Here is a 23,572-nt window from a genome sequence, read left to right on the forward strand (position 1 = left end):
CATTTAAAAGTTTTATAAATGCAGAAGAATTGCGAGAATATTAGTGTTTCCTTAAATCCCACACCTATTTTTCCCTGTTTTCCTAAGGTACATCTATAACAATTAATGAACTAATGCTGATACATTATTGCTAACCGAAGTCCATACCTTATTTAGATTTCCCTGATTTTTACTCATTGTCCATATTTTTGTTCCAATATTCTATCTAGGTTGTCATATTACACATAGTTGTTGTAGGTCCCTCTAGGTTCTGACAGCTTCTCAGACTTTCCTTGTTTTTGAAAACCTTTTAAGTTTAGAGAGCACTGGTTAGGTATTCTATAGTAAATCCTTTAGTATGGGTTTGTCCAACACCTTTCTCATGTCTAGATAGTCTTATACTTACTAAGAGGTTAGGCAGAAGAAACTGGGTATATGTGACTAGCACTTCCTTATTGGTATATTCACAATAAGCAATAACTTATTAATGATGATGTTAACCCTGCTTATCTCACTAACACAGTATTTTCAAGTTGTTTGACTACACAGCTACCATTTTATGTATATTTCATACTAAATTCTATATAAATTGTTTGGGATTCTTCTAATGAGTTTTTAATATCTTCCAGGAATATATTTATAAATTCAATTTAATTTACATTATGCAAAATCAATAATATATTTTAATTATAAAAGTACATTGACTCAATGTGTTTTCTTGGTACAAATAGAAAATAAGCCTCCTTAGGATATTTCTCTCTGATTCATCAATCTTACCCAAGTGCATTTTAGTTTGAATACAGCTGTATCTGTGAAACTTTTCCTTGAATTATTCTTCTCATAACTTATTTTAAAAACAAATAATCATGGTTCCATATGGTCCAGTTGGCAAGTGGGTCCCTGGTACTCCTTTGTGTCTCTCAGTGGGGTGGCCTAAATCATTTCTTTTGATGATCTCACTTTTGTCAGGCTATTCTCAGGAACAGCTTTAATTTCTTTTTTTCCCCCCTTTTATTAAGTATTTCTTGACTCAATTCAGTGAACAATAGTTGTGAGAACAGAACTGGGTAGCTTTTCAAATGGACTCTTCCCTGGTACAGAGATCGCACTGTCACCTTTTGACACCCAGTACTAGGTGGCTTAGAATCTTTAACACTTTTGATAGAATTTCTGATATCCATTACTTTTAGAAAAACTGAATTGAAACCTACAGTGGCAAATCAAAAACTATGAAGTCATCACCTAAAAGGCTAGAAAAGAAGTTTTCTGAAGAATAAATAGAATAATATTCTGTTTATTAATCATTAGGAAAATCTCTGCATTAAAATATCTAAGCCCAAGAGCTGTATTTTCTCTCCATTAAAATTTCACTTATAAAATCTCATTCACGAAATTCACCAAATTATACCATGTACATTTGAATTCCACCTTTGTGTAAATCTATAAAGCACCAATTAAAAATAATAATAAATACAATAGACTTGTAGAATAGCGGATTTAATAGGAAAAGGAAAAAGGAAAGAGAAAGAGAAAGTACTGGGAAATGAATTGGAGCAAATTATATTCCAGGCATGTGTGATTATGTCAAAAGCAACCGTATTATTGTGTATAATCATAATGTACTAATAAAACATTTTTTAAAATCTCATTAATTTAAAGTTTTAAAATGAGCCAGTCACTGAAGTTTATTTAGGTCTGTTATGGGACTTCACAGAAGGTAAAGAGAAATTAATAGGATATTTCTAGTTGAAAAATTTTCGTGCTACCTTTTATACAGAAAATAATTCTGAGAAAATCATTGAGATATAATAAGTAACTAATAGTAAAGTCATGTGGTCTGCATGTCAAATCATCTCTCAACATTAAATAGTTTGTTAGTTTGTTAAAATCATCCTGTGATTTTTTTTTTTTTGATCACAGTGTAATTTATTGAGTATGAGAGACTGTGTGGCAGAAAATAAAAATCAGAATTCTTGGGTATTGTGGACTACTTTGACCTCAAAAGTGTGGAAGGAAGTTTCAGACATATCTTTGCTGCTATAACTTACCTTTCTAGGATCTGATAGGGGGTAGGATGAAGGTGGGTTTGGGTTTGTTCTTTGGTTTTTTGAGGTATTAAACACATCAGTAATTGGTTATTTTCCAGAAAGCTGTTTAGAATAAGGGGAGGGAAGGTTTTAGAAATTTTTCACTTTTCAGCAAATAAAAAACCTGACTCTACCTGCCTATTCCTGATATGAACCACTGAGCTTCAACAGATCTGGAAGGGGAAGTGATTCACCAATTCAGTTGATATTGGGTTGCTTTACATGATGGGAAATTAAGGCATAATTTAAAATCAAAGTCCTTCAGAATCATTTTGTATATTGTGGATTCATCAATGATGTGGGATCTGAGTTGAAGTAGACACCTATATGGAAATAAATGGGTCCCTAAATATTTTTTTCAATGGCATTTTCACCCTAAGTGCATCTGAGATCAGATCATATATCAAAAATAGGGCTAGGAAAAAGTGTTTGGTGTCACTGTAAATTCACACTTCTCTAGTTCAATATTTTCATCATATTATTTAATGACACTTCCCTTCTTACACCTAAGCTGTACCCTTTCTCTCTGTTAGATCTATTCTTTGTTCTTTCCCGCTCTGCTGGTTATAGCAATTATGTTAACCAGGCAACCCTGTCATCTGCTTTTGGATAGTTTTGGATAATGGAAGGCACAGATAGGAAAGAAAGGAAGAAAGGAAGAGAGAAAGAAAGAAAGCAGAAAGAAAGAAAGAAAGAAAGAAAGAAAGAAAGAAAGAAAGAAAGAAAGAAAGAAAGAAAAAGAGAAAGAGGAAATCAGTATAATTCTCTCTCCCGTGCCTCTCCTCTCTTCCTTAGGCAGTGTCCAGCATCTGTGAGCCTTTGTGGTTTCTACTCTTTCAGAACATGCTCACATGACTGTTGCTTCTGTCTGTTAATGCTTGTTCTTGGCTTGGGGGAAATCTCTTCATTTTATCCCTCCTAATTAGTATTTGCCATGGCTTCCGGCTTTTTATTTTTCAACTTCTCCATTATTTATACAATCAAACCTTTGCATTAAAGTCTTCTCATTAAAAATCTTTAAGTGTTTTATTGTTAGTATTGACTGATTCAAAATACATATTTTTAAGTGCACTCACCTAATCCACTCAACTATGATTTTTGTTGATATATATAACTGATATCTCATCTGGGTCACTCCTGATCTAAAGACATCCTGATCTAGATGACATCAACTCAAACTTTTACTGCACTATTAGGCAAAAGTTCAATATTCTCCCTAGGATATTTTTCAATTTCTGATGCTTTTTTTTTGCAGTGACCTCTAGCTCTAAGCTCCATCTTCTCCTGAATTATTTAAGCATATTAATTTTCTCTCCACTGAGCAGGTGCTATCTGTATTTGTACTAACTGTTTAGAAGTAGTCAGCCCTTTCTATGATTTGCACACATTTAAAAACACTCAATATATTAAAAGAGTGATATAAATAAACCCTCTAAGACCATTTCCATTATGCTTCTCTGGAATATTCTCTCTTCTTTGTTTTGTATTTGTTCATACCTATCCCTTGTTTCAGCACATTTTTTTTTCCTCCAATTACTTCCATAAGTGTCTAATTCTTTCCTACTATTTTTCTAAACAAGGTAACTTTGAAAGTCAACTACAAAATTACTTCTGCATCCATAACTCAATTCCAGTGTTCAGTGAGCAAAACAAAATATTTCATTTCATAGCATTTACACACTCTGATTAGCATTTTTGTTGACAAAAAGTATTTTTCTTTCATTTCACATGAATCAAATTTTTGTATTCATTGCTCATTCTCCTTCCTCAAATCACTCTAACTTCTCTTTAGTTTGAGCCACACATTTTAATAGTTGTTTTATTTAGACTTTGCTTTCTTTTTTTCAATTTTATGTATATCAAGAAATTGAAATTTCTCTCCTGATTAATTCTATCCAAGTAAGATGGGTGCTAGGCATTTAGTGTAACATAATCTCCCTCCCTCTCTCTCTCTCTCTCTCTCTCTCTCTCTCTCTCTTTCCTTCCCTCTCTTGAGAAGGTTTACTCTAATGTCTTAGTTATTAATTGTTGTATAACACATTATCACAAAGTGGTTCAAACAATAAACTATATTGCTTTATAGCTTCTATGGGTCAGAAATTTAGATCCAGCCTAGCCAGGTTTCATATCTAAGGATCTTTTACAAAATCACAATCATTTTGAGGGTCAGCTAGACTCAGATGTGCTTCAAGTTCACTCAGTGGTATTTGGTGAAATGCAGTTCCTTGCAGGATTTTCAAGTGAAGCCAACTTTGCTCTGGTTCTTGCTTAGAGGTGGCTCTCATTCAATTCCTTGGCACTTTGGTCTCTCCAGAGGGCAGCTCACAGCATAGTGGCATCCTTTTTCAAAGGGAGCAAGAGAAGAAAGAAATACCAACAAAAAGAAAGTCATCATCCACTCTATCTTAATCCTGTAAGTGATTTATACCATCATTTTTTTTTTTTACCATATCTACATATCAGAAATAAATCACTAGGTCTACCCACACTCCGGGAGAGTAAGGATGAATACCAGGAGGCTGAGATTCTTAGGAGCCATTTTAAAATTTGTCTACCAATTTATAAGTAAACAGGACAGTGCAAAGCAGTATGATAACACTGTCAGAATTCAGCACAGATATATAGAGGTCTGGCACCCTTCTGTATGAGGATAAAAACTGAGAGGTGTGGCTCAAGTGAAGGTTTCAGTGCATATTTCCTCCATGTCTATAGTCTTCATTGTCCCTCACATAAATATTTTTTAAATTGATGATTTACGGAACAAGGAATGCATAAGTGATGATATGGAGAACGATTTTGTTTGTTATTATATACTTTTTAAAATAAAGACATTGAATCTTCTTAACACGTCTTGATACAGCACTGGCAATACACCTTGGTTAAGTAGAGTGTGTTTAAAGAGATTGGCTACACAGCTGTGGCAAAAATTTTGCCTGGATACTAGGAGATCTGAACTTCAGTAACTTTTAGAAAAGAAGGGAGAGTTGGACAGATTCTAGAGTAAATCAGAAAGCTAGGACATGATGAAATCAGGAAAGAAATAAAGTAGAACTTTCAAGACACTGGCTTATATTCTCTAGTGGTTATATATCGTTTATGAATTTATATCTGAAACAAGAAGGAAAAGATTTGGGACTGGAGAGGAAATGATAAATTGTGTTTTTGATAGTTAAAGTTTTAAATATCCATAGGATATAAAGGTAGAGATAGGAATAATAAGATTAAATATACATCTGGGACTCAGGGGAAGAGAGAGAGACATCATGATGGTTAGGATCATTCACATCAGCACAGAAACACTGTTGTATAAACACTGCCTCCAAAGAAAAATAAGTTTATTTCTATTTGAATTCAATCCTTCTTATAAGCTTACATTTTCTGGCAGTAACATTAAAGAAAAAGTTTTAGTTCATTTTGCTGTTTGCACATTTGTTTGTTTTTCTGATGTAAAAATTTAAACAGTTCCTTTAGATAAAAACATGCAAAGCAATTCCCTGGAAAATGATGAGTTTTTTTTTTTTTTTCCAATTTCCAACCTGTTAAGAGTAGTTCTTTCCCATATAATTTGTAATTGCTAGTGTTATAATGTCCCTGAATTGTCAATAGATTTTTACTATCATGTATTTTAATAGACATGCAGACATATTTATGACAGAAAAAAGAGGTTTTTATATTTAGGAACTCTGATATCATTCTGTCCAACCTCTTAATTTTCAACATATAACTGAACTGAGTCCCAATTTTTGTGGTCCAATTTTCTAAACCTAACTAATGTGATAAAATAACCCCTGCTAAGGCATTCATAGATGATAATGGAGTCAGGGACACCCCCATTTAGGTAACTTATTTCCATTCTAAAAGAGCATCTTTGAGATATAGGATCTTAAAAATTACAACAGTTACTAGGAATGATGGGCACATAAAGAGGACAAGATAAGCAGGACCTTGAGCAGGCTGTCTACGTAGACTCCATCTAAACTGTTGTGAACTTTATTTCCCAGAAGAGAATATTCTCATCAAACCCCTGCAGATTTATACTTCAACAAATATTGTCTCAAAATGCAAGAACAGAAATATAAAAATCATTTATTCATATCTGCATTCAATGTCAATGGTCAGAGGATCTCATTCATCTTTAACATAAACCATGGGAAATCTGCTCAAAGTACTCTGAAGTAATCCTTGAAATATTTTTAACTCATTTAGAATCTGGCAATGCCTTTCAGGTCTAAGATCACAGTGAAATAAAATAAACATGTAGCTACTGTAGCCTGGTTTGCCAAATGGTGTTGATCACTTCAAGTCTCTATTTTAGTTTAGTTGTGAGTCTGAGCATCTGCTATGAATAGAGCAGTAGATCTTTCAAGCATCATTTGTGTGCTGACTAGGAAAGGCTGTACTTGGGTCCCAAAGCAGCAAATAGATATGTACCAAAGGACTCATTTTTTCCATGTAAAATAATATTGTTCAAAATATATGTGCTAGGGATTTATATTGTAACAGTTTCCATTCAGAGAAAATTACATTGGCAATAAGACTACTCTGATAAAACAGTTTTCCCTTCATTAAAAGAAAACTATGTGAGCCTAAAAGTTATTCAGATAAAATACTGAAAACAAAAGAATGTCATTCCTGCCAAGTGGATTCACTTCCATATATTTAAGAACAGTTTTAATTTGTTTTTGAGTTAGTTACCTACATTTAACTAATAATTTATTCTTTTCTTTTTATTTCAGAATTAGTTTTTCAAGTAAGACTTATTCATTTAACTTTTATGACTTGTAAATTTAAATGTGTTGTCTTCCCCAATTTGCCATCTACAGATGAACTTTTGTATATTCTTTTGTCTTATTATGCCTGTAATGACAGAAAAGATATGGGTTTCTAATGCAACCTTAATTACATCAAAGCTGATCACAACTACAAAATAAGAATAACCATTTCTTTGTCCTAAATTTGTGCAACCACACAGGGAAAATATAAATAGTTCTGATTAGAGAGAACAGAATTCATTAACAGTCTAATAGAAAAAGAATTGGGTTTTACTTCTTAAAAATTATAAAAGGAGTTCAATTTGCAAGTGCCTGCATTTCATGGATCAAATGAATCTTGCCAAATTCTAATAAACCATCAAATCTACTGGTATAAAATTTATCTTATGAAATCAATTTTTTTGTTTGTTCTAATTAGTTTTACATGACATTAGAATGCATTTATGCATTTTGATAAATCATACATAAATGGAATATAATTTCTCATTTTTCTGATTGTACATCTTGTAGGATCACACTGGTCATGCAGTCATATATGTACATGAGGTAATAATGTCTGTTTCACTCTACTATCCTTCCTACTCCCATACCTCTTCTCCTCCCTTCACTTTCCTCTACCTCTCTTCTAAAGTAACTCTCTTCTTCCCTAGAAACCCCTTTTCTTATTGTGAATTAGTATCTGCATATTGGAGAAAACATTCAGTCTTTGGGTTTTTGGGTTTGGCTTATAGTCCTTAGCATAATATTCTCCAACTCCATTCATTTACCAACAAATGCCATAATTTCATTCTTCTTAAACTTGAGTAATATTCCATCATAGAATGCAAATTGGTGCAAACATTATGGAAAGTTGTATGGAGATTCTTCAGAAAACTTGAAATGGAACCACCACTTGACACAGAAATCAATTCTTTTTTTTAATATAAATAGATGTTAGGTGGTAATTATATGTTTGATAAAGAGTAATAAGAAGGTTCATTATATCCCTAGTAATCAGCTTCCTTTTTGAGTTATTTCTTGTGTATACATGTGTGTACATGTGTGCTTGAGTGTATGTGCATATTTACATGTTTCTATTTTAAGATTGGACACATTTTCAGGAAAGACCTTAAACTATGTGTATAACTTAAATTCATAACTTAGATCTTTCTTGAAAGCATCTTCAATTTTTCAGTAATCAAAGATCTCCTGCTAGAATAACAGAAAATAAAAAAACTTGAATCTTGCTAGTAGTATCCTTTTTTTAAATAATTCCAACTCTTCCTAAAGATAATTTTTGGAATCTAAGTGTTTCCAATAATGGCAGGTGAGGTTATTGGACTCACTCTTCTTCTAAAAAATTTTAATTATCTGTACAAAATAAACCTTTAAAACCCCTTCTTTGAATGATTGAAGGTCATGTAAGGAAAGAAGAAATTATTAGACTAAAATTGAAGGAAAAATTGAAAAAAAATACAGATATTGTAGAATTTTGAGGGATCTGTGAGAAATCTGTCAGATAAAGTATATAGGACAAAATTTGGACTTTAAATAAATGCAAAAGACTAGCAGGGGAATGTTTCAAAATAAGTTGCAATGTTATGGCTACAACTTTGAGGTAAATTCAAACAAAAAAGGGAGTGAATTTACTGAAAAATTATGGCCATTATAGCCTAGTTTTAAAAGTCTGAAACCTTTGGGTAATTTAAAGCATGCAATATTGTGGATAGTTTTGGGTATTATATTTAGTTAGGTTCTATAACCATTTTGAATTGAAGTTTTTATGTGGTTAGAGTTGGGGGTCTAGTTTTATTCTTCAGCATAATATATCCAGTTTTCCCAGCATCATTTATTGAAGAGACTGTTCTTTTCTCAATGTATGTTCTTGATACCTTTAATTTAAAACAATTAACTGTAGATATGTGAATTTCTTTCTGAAATTTCTATTCTTCCTCATTGGTCATTGTGTCTGTTTTTATGCCAGTGCCATGCTGATTTGATTACTATAGCTTTGGAGTATGTTTGGAAGTTACATATTGTGATGCCTCCAGCTCTGTTCATTTTGTTAAGGACTGTATGCCCATATTTACTGAATCACTATTTATACAGCCAAGATACTCAATCAACTGAGATTCCATCAAAGGATGAATGAATCTTAAAAATAACACTTTTATACAATCATGTATTATTCTGTCCCCCAAAAATAATTCTGTCACTCACAGCAACATAAATGGATTGGAAGTCATTATGTTAACTGAAATAATGTAGAAACACAAAGAAAAATACTGCATGTCCTCACTCACTTGTGGAAGTTAAAAAACATTGATCATATAGAAGTAGAGTATAATGAAGGTCACTAGAGGCTACAAAGGATTAGAGAAGGAAGAGGTGGAGAGCCAGAGGTGGGTTAAGTTATTCAAATGTTCTATAATAGTAAGGATACAATAGTCAACAAGAATTAATAATACATTTCAAAAATAACCGGAGGAGGAAAGTTTGAGTTCATACATGTTAAAAATATTTTGGGAGGTGTAAAAGCTAATCACAATGATTCAATCATTACACATTACATTTATTTTTAAATTATAATAATGTGCTCCCATAAATATGAATATTTTATGTTCAAGAAGGCTGGGGTCAGTTGATGCTCCCTGACAGAAGGTAACACAAATCCTTTTGGTGGGAAGACATTCCTTTCCAGGCTCTCCTTTCCAGGCCTCAAATTATTTTTATGACTAATCATTTTACTGCAATGATTAGCACAGTATATGAAGCAAAAATAAAAGCACCCCCAAAAACATGTACCAACAGAAGTCCAAACAACATAAGAAATTGATCCAGAAATATTTCCTGTTAGAATGATCTGACAGAGTTCAAAACAGCTTAACCCTGTATTTGTGATTGGTTTAGTCAAGAAATATCTATTTGAACACCTATAGGAACTCTTCTATGCTCTATAGATTGCATAATGGGCAAAACAAATCTATTTTCCAGTAGGAGTTTACATTTCAATGGATAAGACAACAGGGAGAATGTATTTACTGCTTAGGAACTGGTCCAAGGTCTGTTGACATCCCTGGGTAGAGTTGTGGTGGCAACTTGATTGTTTTGAAATCTTTCCACGACTTTATTCTGTACTAGTGCCAATCCCAGTTAAGAATGCCCACTGGAACCCAGAAGACCAAGGCCTGGAAACTTTTAAGCTTCTTAAGTTAAAAAATAAATAAAGTTAAGGATATCTATAAGAACAGGTAAATTAAAAATGACATTTAAGGTGTGAAAAGACAGGACTGAAGGAATACATAAAACTCAGAACTTTAATAAATAAAGTAAATTGACAAATGGGCCTCCCAGAAAACTAAATGCAGCAGAAGGGAGCTTTAATGTTTTTACGGAGAAGTACAAAATTGTACCCAGTACCATCAGGGTTCAATCCCAGGAGCAAAAACGACCATGAGTAACATAGAAAAGGGCATTTATTATTGAACTCACATCTTACACAATTACAGAAGACACTGAGCAAGTGTGTGATAGAATGGGTAAATAAGAGTGTTAGAAACATCACAAATCCTCCCTCTGAAGTATTAACATAGTTAGACAAATTGGAGCTTGCCAGAGCATTTCAGAAAGCAAGCATATCCAGTGGTTAGAAAGAAACCATTAAGGAGACTGGTAGAGAAGTTTATGACAGGGTACCTACGGCTTCTGCATGTGGGGTGAGCCTGAGGTCTGGTTAACTGCCTGAGATTGGTCAACAAAGCAAGCAAGTCAACAGAAAAAAACTTTATTTGCAGAGTAGAGGAGATTCAGTAATCTCTGCATCTCTGTGAGTTGCTCCTTCTGGTTCTTACATCCTAACATCTCAACCAACAGAGATGGTGGCTGTAGCTTCCCTTCTACCTTCCAAGTCACATTTTAACTTTTATCTGGTCCACTGTAACTTGGAAGTGTAACAGAACACCATCTGTGGAATATATGGTAAACATATATTACTACTGAATCCAAGTTTACATATTAAAAAAAAAAAAAACACAAGCATGGTGGAGTAAAAGTTGTAAAATACAGAAAGAGGATAAAAGATACAGAGGATGAAGTGAGAAAATATAATCTGTCAATAGAAGTTCCAGAAGGAAAAAAAAAAGAACGAATAGGAAGAGATGATATTGAAAAGATTTTGCTTGTAATTTTCCAGTAATGTTCTGTGACAAAGTACACACATTTAAGGATACTAATTAACTTCAATAATAAAAATAAAAATAAATCCATAAGGAGGAACATTGTAATGAATCTATAGCTCATCAAATGCACAGTGAAAAAAAAATCTTAAAAATAACCCAAGAGAAAATGTTAAATTGAAAGGTGACCAGACAAGCACATTAATGAAAGAAGATAATGAAATGACATTCTCAGCATGCAGAAAGGAAATACACAGAACAACAGAGAAATGATCACAGAAAAAACCCCATTCTATGCTTTGAAAATAACTCTCAAGATCAAAAACTGAATAGTTTCCAGACACTTAGAAAAGTAGTTGATCTTGCTTTCAGCAGCAATTGGATATATATATGTGTATATATATATATACACACATATATATATATACGTATATATATACATGTATATATATATGTGTATATATGTATACATATATATATATGTATCTCATGACAATACTATGTTATTAAAAATGATTCCTGAAGAAAAAAATCACTATGTTTAATACAGTATTCTTGAAATTTATTTAGGGATATTCTCATGAAAACTATGGCCATGAAAGTACAAATTGCACTCTGAATAAATTTTTTGATGTATCCTGCTATTTTGGCAATATTTCATGGGCACATTAGTTTACTGGGGAAACTACATTAACGTGTGTTTCCAGTATGGCATTAATTCATATTTTCAAAATACAATTGAATGGAAGAATTACTATTCTATAAATGCCACATATATTTTGTCATTGGACCTTACAGGTATTGTTATTTTTAAATATTTGTATGTCAATCAATACTAAAATTTGTAAGTACATTTCTTAATTTGTGTATAGAAAATTTACAAGGTATTTATTGAAGCTAAGCTGTCCATTTCAAGGCTTTTTTTTTAACTACTCTTTCTCTTAAATCTCTCATTTATTATGTAACCAAAAATTATAGAAATACACCTAAGGACAAGATACTGACTATTTTGGAAGGAGCGGATTATATTCTTGCACAAGACATGTCATTATAGAGAGATGATGGATAATAAAAGATACCAATAACACAAAATATTTTTCATTAAGTCCCCTTTTTTCTAAGCCTTATGTCTCACTCTTCTCTTTCAGTTATACCTTGGGACTCAAGTCTGGATCCTCTGCTTCATATTTGCCCAGAGAATAAAGCACTAATCTCTGGTGGTGAGTGAACCTGTATTTTTGAGGCAAGAATAAGAACCTAGAGGAGGAATGGAGTGGGTTCTGCATTCTCATAGCCCTGGCTCATCGCCTCCTTTCCAGGAGAACTTCTGCCTCCTGGTGCAAAATCTTTCATCGTCCATTAGTATCCCACTTTAAAGAGTTCTAAGTTTCATCATCTTTGACTTTCTAGTAGATATCACCTGGTAAACTCATTTTAGATCTTCTAAAATGTGCTGAAGTATCTTGTTTTCTACTGCAATAATTATTGGTGTTACTTTATCATGACATTACTGGAACTTAGGAAAAGAGATAGTTTTATTTAAACAGTATCTTTGCTCCATAGGAAAAAGTTGAATAAATGCTTTCCTGTTTTCTTTTTTTGAGTGAATACATAAACATACAATATGTATTAAATGTATGACTATTTAATACTAATACTTTCCTTGTTTTTCCAAACTAGAAAATTCTACTTGAAGCATATCTCAGTATAGATCTACTCTTCCTTTTTCTACTCATTCTTCTACTCACAAACAATTTTAGGTGGAGTATTTTCTCATATAATTATTAAGAATATGTATTCATGATTTTTTATTCTCTACATTATGTTATGATCTTATTCACCTTTTCCTTGAATTTGATAACTGAAAGAATATTGTTCTCAAATAATGTGATGTTTATTTACTTCAGTATCTTACCAATCTTCATTTTAATCAAATTACTATTTATTCTCTCTCAACTATGTTCTACTGGGAAGAAAGACAGTAGTGCATCAAATTAAGAAGTTCTTCTATGACTTCAACATTCCTAAGTTAAATTCTAGCATCATTACTATTAGCTGTGTGACTAACAGCAAGTTTTAATAAGCCTGATTTATTATTTTATCAGTGGAGATAATAGGTCTTTAGCTCACTAACAGGTAAAAATGAAATGAGAAAATGCATATTCAATTCTTCATCAGGAACTTACTAAAAAAGCTGGCATCTTTCTATGAACAAAACAAAATCTCTACCTTCATGGATCTTGAATTAAAGTAAGGGAGATACATAATAAATACACAAGTGATAATAGTGAATTATATAATATTATGGAATAAACAAGTGCAAAAGAAAAAAATAAAGCAAATGTTTGAGAGTAGTATATTTTACTGTATATAATTTATAGTTCATTGAACTAAAATGTCTGTGATAAAAATAAAGAAGGTAAAGAAAATAAAGGAAGGAGTGATGGAGGAGAAAAGTGTTTAATAGTTGCATTAGTCAGTTTTCTGTTGTTGTGACCAAAGATCTGATGGAAACAACTTAGAGGATGAAAGTTTTGTTTTGGCTCCTGGTTTCAGAGGTTCAGTTTATGGACAGCTGACTCCATAGCTTTTGACTCCAGCTAAGGCAGAATGTCATGGTGGAAGGGTGTGGTGAAGAAAACGTGCTTAATTCATGATAGTCAGTGAGAAGAGAGATATTGAGTGTAGTTAGGAATAATCTCCAATGGCACACCTACCTACCAACCACCCAATAATCCACTCAAATTATTAACCCCTCAAATATATTAATGCACCGATTAGGTCACAGTGCTCAGAATCCAATGATTTTACCTCTGAATATTTCTTCATTGTCTCACACATGAGCTTTCAAGGGACACTTCATATCCAAACCATCAAATTAGTTTGCAATATTATACAGAATAATCAAGAAGGAGCTTTCTGGGAAGATAAAATAAGAGCAGAAATTGGAAGGAGAAGTGGAGATATACATGGGACTATTTGGGCAAAGACCAATGTGAACAAAAGAAGACTCAGAGAAAAGACTCAAACTGAAGAATGTAGTGAACATTCTTGAGGAGAAGCAAGCAAGCTAACATAGCCACAGGACAGTGAATGAAAGAGGACATGACATAACGTGAAGCCAGGGCATTAAGGAGGTAGGGTGGGGATGGGAGGCAGGGCTGAATGCAAAGTGCTCCTTAGTTACTTTGCAAGGATAGCAAGTAATTAGAAGGCTTTATGCAAAGAAGAGCCATTATTTATTTATTTGAGCCAAATCATTCTGGTTGAAGTATGGAGAATAGACTGAATGAGATGATGATAGAAGCAGAGAAGAATTAAGAGTTTTTCAGTAATCCAAGCAAAGAATGATAAGGGTGATAGCAAAGACGGTATTAAGAAAAGTCAAGATTTTGGACATAGTGTGAGGGGTATGCAGATAGATTTCATAAAGCATTAATGCGGGTGACAAAGAGAAGAATTAAAGATGACTCCAAAATTATTGGCTTGATTAACTGGAAAAATTCATAATATCATTACTAACTAGAATGCGAAAATCCACAAAAGGACTGGGTATTGCACAGGTCAAGTTTGAAGTGCTGTTGAACTTCGTTGTATAGGTGCTGAGTAGCAATTTGGATATAGAGCTAGGCTACTAATAGATCTAAGATTTGTCATCACATAGACACAATGTATAGGCTGGGGGTACAGTTTAGTGGTAGAGTGCTTGCTTAGCAGGAACAAAGTCCCCAATTCAACCTCCAGTACCAATTAGTTAATAAATAATATATATTCATGAGATTATATAAGATCCCCAAGAGAGTGTGTGTAGATAGAGGAGTAAAATACCAGAACCTGTAGGGGATTAGTACTAAGTGGTCTTGACAAAGAAGCTAACAAAAAGATTATGGTTCAATGAATGCTGATGAATCCATTAGAAATGTTTTTCTTACTAGAAAAAGCAACACTATTAACATCTGTTAGGACATAGGGGATTCTCTTCAGACTCGAAAAGTCCTAGGTTGGTGAAGTAACCAATCATTCAGTTTCATTCTTCTTTCCATCAATCATCATTTGTTCATACATTTGTTTCTTTATGGACTTAAAGCAGCTTCTATGATTCCAAGCATGGCCTACAAAACAGGAAGAAGAAAGTGCAAGGAAGGAACAAGAGGAAGAAGAGACAAGCCAGTCATATCTATTCCTTCTAAAATTACTTCCTGAAAGTCATGCAGAGATCTCTTATGATATCTAGCTTAAATTTCACATTCCATACGTGGAAAAATGAGTCCAAACAGGTTTTTAAAGAATTAGCTGCAAGAGAGTCTAGAAATGAACTTTAGCTTTCTGTACTCTATATCGGGGTTTAGCAAACCTGTAAAAACATGTGTCAGATAGTAAAAATCACAGAATTTGGGATCGTGTTATCTTTGTTCAAACTATTCATCTCTGCCACTGTAGCTGGAAAATAGCCATAGACAATATGTAAATAAGCAGAGGTGGCTGTATTTTAATGTTTTTGTAAATAAAAATTAAAAAGTCCCTATTTCAATTGTGGGCTGTAGTTTGATGAGCCCTGCTGCATAGATGTATAAAGATTGGGAAAAGGACCGGTGTGTGGCTTTCAAGGTAACTTTTATGATGCATATTTCAGGCAGCTACTAGTAAGTAAGATTGATGATCTCAGTAAGCTCTGGTGGGAGCAGTACTGAATAATAGAAAATGTGGGTTCCTGTTTATCTCTACCACTTAATACAATGTAACCTTGGGCAAGTCACTTAACCTTCCAGTGCCAGGTTTTCTTCTCTATGAAACAGATAACAAAACCTACCTTGCCTATCTCTATAGATAGGTGGGAGAATGAAATGAAATAATGTGAAATGAAAATGTTTTGAAAGTCCTCTGGTATTCACAAGTACATGGTACTTACAGGCTTGGCACAAAATTCATTCTGTCAAGTACTTTGAGCTTTTTCTTTTTTTCTCTTTTTATACAATTGCAAAATGAAATATAATACACTGTAGGAAAGTAAAGTGTTACCTTTGTAGCCTAACCCTGCTGAGACAAGTGAGGAGGGAAAGGTGAACTCAGATGTGAATTACTAGATGATCTAAGTGAGGAAAGAATAGATACATAAAGAACCAGAAAATTGAAGCTTAAGTTGGATAGTACAGATAAAACAAAACCCCAACAATGCCATGACTACATTGTAGTTGAGAAAGAAATACATTATATGCTATGTTTGTACTAGCAGACCATTCTGGATTTTCATTTACCATTAAAATTCTATTTAATGAATTTTCTGTGTAACACTGAAAGTTTTGTTTTATTAACTGCACCTTTATTAATGTCATACAGAACATGGAATTCAGAGGCCTTGGTTATGCTCCTAAATTTATCTCAATTTCCTAATATAATCTAAAACCCTTGAAATATTATTAAACTTGCCTCTGAGTCAATTTTTCACCTATGGAATATGAAATGTAAGGTAGATTTCATAAGATATCTTCAAGTTTTTTCAATTCTACGTTTCCATTTGAGAAAAATATAGTTTACGTAGTGCATACATTGTTTTCTTACAGTCATTGAGCAGCATAAGAAGTAACTAATGAACAACTAATACTTTTCTAACACTTTGCTCAGAATTCATGTTCCTGCTCCAATATTACACAAACAGCAACACTGACCTTTCAAGGAAGCTGCAGATGATATTTGATATAAGTGCCGCATAAACAAAATTCAGAATATTATAGAATATGAATGATAATATACTGACTTGCAGCAAGAAATTCTTTCATGGTAAAAAAATAAACGTTTTTGAATTTTATTCCATTATTTGTACATCTAAATGCATTAAATTACCAACTGGAAATCAATAACACTCACCTGCCTATTTACAAATGTGCAGAGAAAATCTTATATCTATAAAGTATCCAGATAAGTACAGAAGTACAAAATAAGTAGAAAGTGCACAAGTGTTTATGTTCAGAATTGCTACATATGCTTTCAGTATCTGTGCATGGTTGACTAACAGCTCATTGAGCCTCTTTTTATTGTTGGCATCCATTGAATTTCAACAACAATTTCTTCAAAGCAGGTGGAAGTTATGTGAGTGCTAAGGCTTTGAAGCAAGTTTGAATTTCATCTTGAACACAGTGCTTTTATGACCTAGGATGTTTTTTAGGATAAACTTTCTCCCACTAAATTTCCTCATAGGTAAATTAGGGAGATTCTATTTGCTTTAAAAATTACAGAGTGCCTGACATATTATAAATAGTCATTGATTTTAGCCACTCATTTAATAGTAATTTTCTTTTTCAACCATTATTCTATTTTATGCCTATGAACTCCACTATGATGAACTTAACAACCTTTGGCCTCATGGTTTCTTGAACACTTATTAGTAACTTTAATTCCAGAGTACTGCATGTGTCCATAGGAACAACCACAAATGAGAACTCCTGATTTATTGATACTGATAAAATTTCATTTTCTCCCTGTGGAAAGAAAACTTGGGGGATGAAGAATATGAATAAAAGTAAAAAAAAAATCTGTTAGAAGTCTATTATAGTAAATCAGGCAAGAGATGATTGTTTGCACTAGTCATACAGAAGTTATAAATAAATGGTAGTATCCAGTATACTGTTCAAGTAAAACCTACTTCTCCTTCTTCCCCAAAGCAGGAAAGTAACAAAGGTTTTTTTCCTCATTCATATTATATGCTGATTAGAGTTCACGTGGGCCTCTGTTCCAGAATATCTGTCATCCTTGCTCTAGGACCAAGGCTAATGGAACAGCCTTATTTATGACATTACCAGTCACAGAGGCACCAGAAAGGAAGACACTAGAGGATATCACAGTGGAATTAAATGCTTTTATCCAGAAATGATATATATTTTCACACTCACACCTCACTGACTAGGCCTCACTACCTCACTGGGGAGAATTTAGGGAATTCAGGAAACACACCATTCCTGTACCCATAATGGGGACTGGAAAACAAGAATATATGTGCTAAATGTATAAACAAAGTTTCCATCTGCTTTTATCATTAAATATTTGTTCCTTCTTTTTATCAGCATCTCTCAATCATGACAGTAATTTATTCTTATACGAGTTTTGTGCAAAAATATTAACTAGTAGCCTATATCTTGATTATATAAATAAAAATTATAATGTTTGCAACCAAAATATTAAAGATGCAATGAAGTATATTGTGAGCTGTCATGTTGATATATAAATTCCTTAAAACTTTTCTCTTTAGTTACCAAAACTTAATTACAAATGAACAACAACATATTAAAAGTTGTTCAACATCTAGCAATTACAGAAATGCAAATTAAAACTACTCTAAGATTTCATCTCACTTCAGTCAGAATAGCAGTTATCAAAAATACAAGCAATAATAAGTGTTGGTGAGGATGTGGGGGGAAAGGTACACTCATACATTGCTGGTGGGGCTGCAAACTGGTTCAACCACTATGGAAAGCAGTATGGAGACTCCTCAGAAAACTTGGAATGGAACACCATTTGACCCAGCTATCCCACTCCTTGGCCTATACCCAAAGGACTTAAAATCAGCATACTACAATGACATAGCCACATCAATATTTATAGCAGCTCAACTCACAATATGGAACCAACCTAGGTGCCCTTCAACAGATGGATGGATTAAAAAATGTGGTATATATACATAATAGAATATTATTCAGAATTAAAGAAGAATGAAATTATGGCATTTGCAGGTAAATGGTGGAGTTGGAGGATATCGTGCTAAGTGATATAAGCCAAAAAACCAAAGGTCCAATGTTTTCTCTGATAAGTAGAAGCTGATTCATGATGGCTCGGGGATAGGGAAGAATGAAGGAAATTTGGATTAGGCAGAAGAAAGTGAGAGGAGGGCAGGGGGAGTGGGGTAGGAAGGATGGTGGAATGGGATGGCCACTATTACCCTTTATACATGTATGATTACTGTAACTGTACCATATAGAGCCAGAGGAATGAGAAGTTGTGCTCCATTTGTGTAAAAAAAAAATTAATATGGTGTTAAAAAAAATCAGTTGATTTGTATTCAGTAATAGTTTTCTCAAATTAAGATGGTTTTTCTCAATAGTTTTATATCCCCCTATAGAATTTTTTTCATTTGGAGATTTGTTTTATTATTCTAGACAAATACTGTAACTAATATGAAAAGCAACAGAGGGATATGTTCAATGTAAGTGCAGAGTCACAGAGAATATTTCAAGTGAGTGTGACACTTTGATATTTCTCATCAGAAAATGAGATTTCCTTTCTTGTTACTCATCATGGTTTCAAAATATCTACTTATTACATAGACATTCTATCAGCTGAGTTTGTTATGCAATCTGATATTTTTCTAGAAAACCGTTTTGTTAGAATAATGCCGTATTGAGTTTCTGAAAATTTTCCAGACACATATAGGTTAAGAACTTCATCTTGAGATGTATATAATGTCTAACAAGTTTGAATATAAAAAGCAGAGAAATATTCAATCAAGAAAATGTAAATGGGAAAAAATGTTCTCTGAAATACAACCATTTACTTTCTCTGCATCTGCAAGGAAAGAACCCACAGTTCCAATTAGTCTTGGTATCTTACTAAGTAGATAGGTAATTGGATAGTCTCTGCATAAAGTCTAGATATGATTCCTATTTACCTAGATGTCACTTACACTCCTTTTTAGACCAGGCATAATTATATGAAACATACACATGATAACCACAATAAACATTAAGATATGGGATGAACAAAGGATATAAAGGCTGTTGGTCTACATCAATGCTGAAATCAACTTTCCAGACCTTATAGGTGCTGTTAAGCCAGGGTTTATGTATATTCTTTGCTTAGAACCTAATTGTATTCCCATATTAATAACCCAATTAACCAAATACCCTGTTCTCCTTGGTCCATGGCTTTGACCTCTGGGATCTTCCATTATCCTTCTTGACTATATCTAAAGAGAGAACTGAGCATATGTCTTTTATGGATGCAATGCAGGTATTTTAGTTTTTGACTTCTTCAGAATGTTGAGCAGTTTCTCATCACAATCACCTTCTCATTTTGTTCACAGAAGTGGATCTCAGTAGAGGAGTAGTACCTTTGAAGATTTAATTCTTTGTGTGTGTGTGTGTGTGTGTGTGTGTGTACACATGCACATGCATGTGTGTACTTGTGTGTGATTTCAGTAAGTTCTACTTAGTTCTACTTATCACACCTCTGGTCTTTTAACAGTATTATTGTCCTTTTAGAATTTATTTGGAGGCGTCGGCAGGATGCCAGAGGATGCCAGGATTCTGTAGAACAGAGCTGCCATCTTTCTTTTTCTCTGAAATTTTTAACTGAAAGGATTAGCTAACTGCTATGCTAACAACTAGGTAGTTTTAACAGTGGGTATGATAGGTATTCTCTGGATTGTATGCTTACTGTGAATCTCAGTTTTGATTGACCTTAGTTGGTCAAAGAGTTTCTCAATTTTATGTCTGTGTTTTGAAGATTTCTTCTTTCATCCTACACATGCAAAAAAATCCTAACTTTTCAATTATATTTCTGCTTGAAAACTTTCAATTCTTTTCTGAGCTCATTTCTTTCTTAGAATACCATTACAAATGCAATTGTTACAAACTCTCCTTGCTCTTACCTGTCGACCTTCTAATTTAAAGACTCAAGTTCGTTGGAGTATTTTTTTTCTTCCAAGGTATCACAGTGCTAGTGTCATTCAGTGTCTCATTGCTGCATAATGAAATTGTCATCCTTAAAGTCTCCAATAAGGGTTTCATATTGTTATTATGGTAGCATTGATTTCTGGTAACCAATATTACAACATGATAAAAAAGAAAAAGTTAACTAAAAACCTGAAAATGTCAGTGTTTTAACAACAAAGATTTCTTTTTTCTTTTATGTTTAAGTCCATTATTTGTCACCTGGGGGTTCTGGTTTCATAAGTTAGTAAAGCACATAGAACACTTACAACAAATACATTGTCAATGTGTGTATCTATGAACATAATCATTATTATTACCGTTAGTACCATTATTGTTAATTTAAACTTTGGGCCTGGGATGTTTATAATTTCCTAAGTTAGTCACTCCTCAGTTTTCCTAATCCTATGACCTCTTCATTCCTGTTCTGTACTGTACTCTAGACCTCTTTCAAGTCCATATATTCACCTCTTGCTGTGGCTTTCCACTAACAATTGATTTGTATGTTCACAGTGGCAAAAAAGGCAGGGGCTCTTTTTAATACGGATTCAAATACATTGAGAGTAAAGTAAGGTCTATTTATTTCATTTAAATCTCTCCCTCTATAGAATGTCACTCTTATCTAAGAATGCATCTGTATGTCACAGCACATCATCTAGACTTTTGGACATCTAGACTTTTGAATGATATGAGATTACTAAATGCATATGGGAAATAACAGCAGCAACAGAAGACAATGATCTTTGTCTTAGAATTTAAACTCTAGTCAGGGACACTGTTTTAAGTCCTAAAAGGATGGCAAGGTCTGAAACAGAAATAGATGTTCCAAAATGACATATTATTTATGCAGCTTGTTACAAAACAAATGAGAGGACCAGAATCATTGTGAGGTCTCAGTCCTTAAAAATCTCCCAGGTTTGAACAGCCTGACTATAAGTGCTTTGCACCATGGCTTTAGGAGGTATAAAATGTATAATTGAGATGACATCCTCTGCAATCTCATTAATTCTTAATTTGATCATGAATGCTACCTGGAAGCTTCTACCTGGAAGCCACTTTTGAAAAATGTGCAACAAAGGGAACTGAGGTAATAATTTCAAAATATGCTCAACAAAATTCAGTAAAGAAAATAGTTTCAGTTACTTTCAAATATTACATTTGTGAATGATTATTGTAAGGCAGAACTCTAGGGGCAATTTTAAGTAGACAATTGTCACATCTAATTCTACATTCAAGAAAGATGAATTATAGTCATCTTTTAGTTATATTATAGTTTACATAAGAAATGAATAAAGATGCCAATTCTCCTCTACCTTTTTCTACTCCACAAGTAAACACAATGCAGCATTATTTCGAACATCTACTTTGTATTAGAAATCTTCTACAACATTTACAGATTTCACTTTTAATCTCAAAATAATTACACATTTGGTCAAAAATTAATCAAATATACAAATTCAAGGCCCTGAACTGATGAAATGATAAGGCCAGTGTTACATTAGACATCTATTCTATACAAGAGTCCACATTTTTCCTTCCATTATTCTGTCAAAAATGTTCAGTGGAGACCTATTTTGTGCCTGTCTCTCTTCTAGGCAAAAGGATAACTTACTAAAAATCTGCAAGTATGAATTCACAAAAGTTATGCTTATGAGCTATACTACAAAAACAAGTGACTTATTTTAAAAAACTGTGAAAATTTCCCCAATTTTTTAGCCATAGTGGCATCTAAGCTACTGGCATCAGATTTTAAGGCAACTGATTTCAAGGTATAGACATTCATTTTTATGGAAAGGTATTAAAAATTAAGGTAAATGAACTTTACAAATTAATGCAACATGGGTTGGGGTTATGGCTTACTGGTAAATTGCTTGGTTAGCACATTTGAGGCACTGAGTTCAATCCTCAGCACCACATAAAAATAAATAAATGAATAAAATAAAGGTATCATGTCCATCTACAGCTATATATATAGTAATGCAACAACAAAGATATTTTCATTTTGTTTCTTTCCAGGTGTTGCCTCTGCTGTACCTTGCTTTCTGCCAAGTGTTTGTACAAACAGTAGATTGAGAAAACTATATCCAAGCTTTAGATTTTTTAGAGGGGTCTATCAGAGATAAACAGTTCCTGTGCCCTAGTCTCCTTCATCCTCTCAATTCTGTTACCAGAAGTAAGGCCTTCCTGCTGGACAGGCCATCTTCTTAAATTAGCAAATTCAAATGGGAGAATTATTCTCACTTGTCAGGGGATACAATTAAAAATATGCCTCACTCTTGATTAACTCAAAATAGGAGTAATCTGCAAGTTTTTTGATGAATGCCTGATCCAAGAAGCATTTTTCTCTGAAACTGTAGTCCAAACCAGGCATCCTCAATGTTTATTCTTACTTTTTTAAAGAAATAAATTAGAGCATCATAATCTCATAAAGCTTTTGCTTAGATGCTGAATGATCTAAATTATACAAAATCTTTATTTACTACAATGAAATAATTTACATGGAGTATTTAAGTGAATTTGAAGGGATGTAGCTGTTACTACTATTTTTCGTAATAATGAAAGGGGAATAAAGGGAATGGAGAGGGATGAAAAAGGAAAGACAGTGGAACTAATCTGAAATAATTTTTCTATGTACATATATGAAGATACCACAGTAAATCTCAATGTTGTGTACATTTACAAGAAATTAATTTAAAAAATAACTGGGAAAATGGCAGAAAAATCAATATAGAGAAAGAAGTAGGGATAGGAAGAGGGAAAGGGAAAGAGAGGCAATGGGGTATGAATTAGAATAAGATACATTCCATGTTTATATAATTATTTCAAAATGGATCAACTGTCATGTATAACTACATAGTACCAATAAAAAAGTATATTGCTTA

The sequence above is a fragment of the Sciurus carolinensis genome, chromosome 7 (assembly GCF_902686445.1).
Source record: "Sciurus carolinensis chromosome 7, mSciCar1.2, whole genome shotgun sequence".
Taxonomy (NCBI): domain Eukaryota; kingdom Metazoa; phylum Chordata; class Mammalia; order Rodentia; family Sciuridae; genus Sciurus; species Sciurus carolinensis.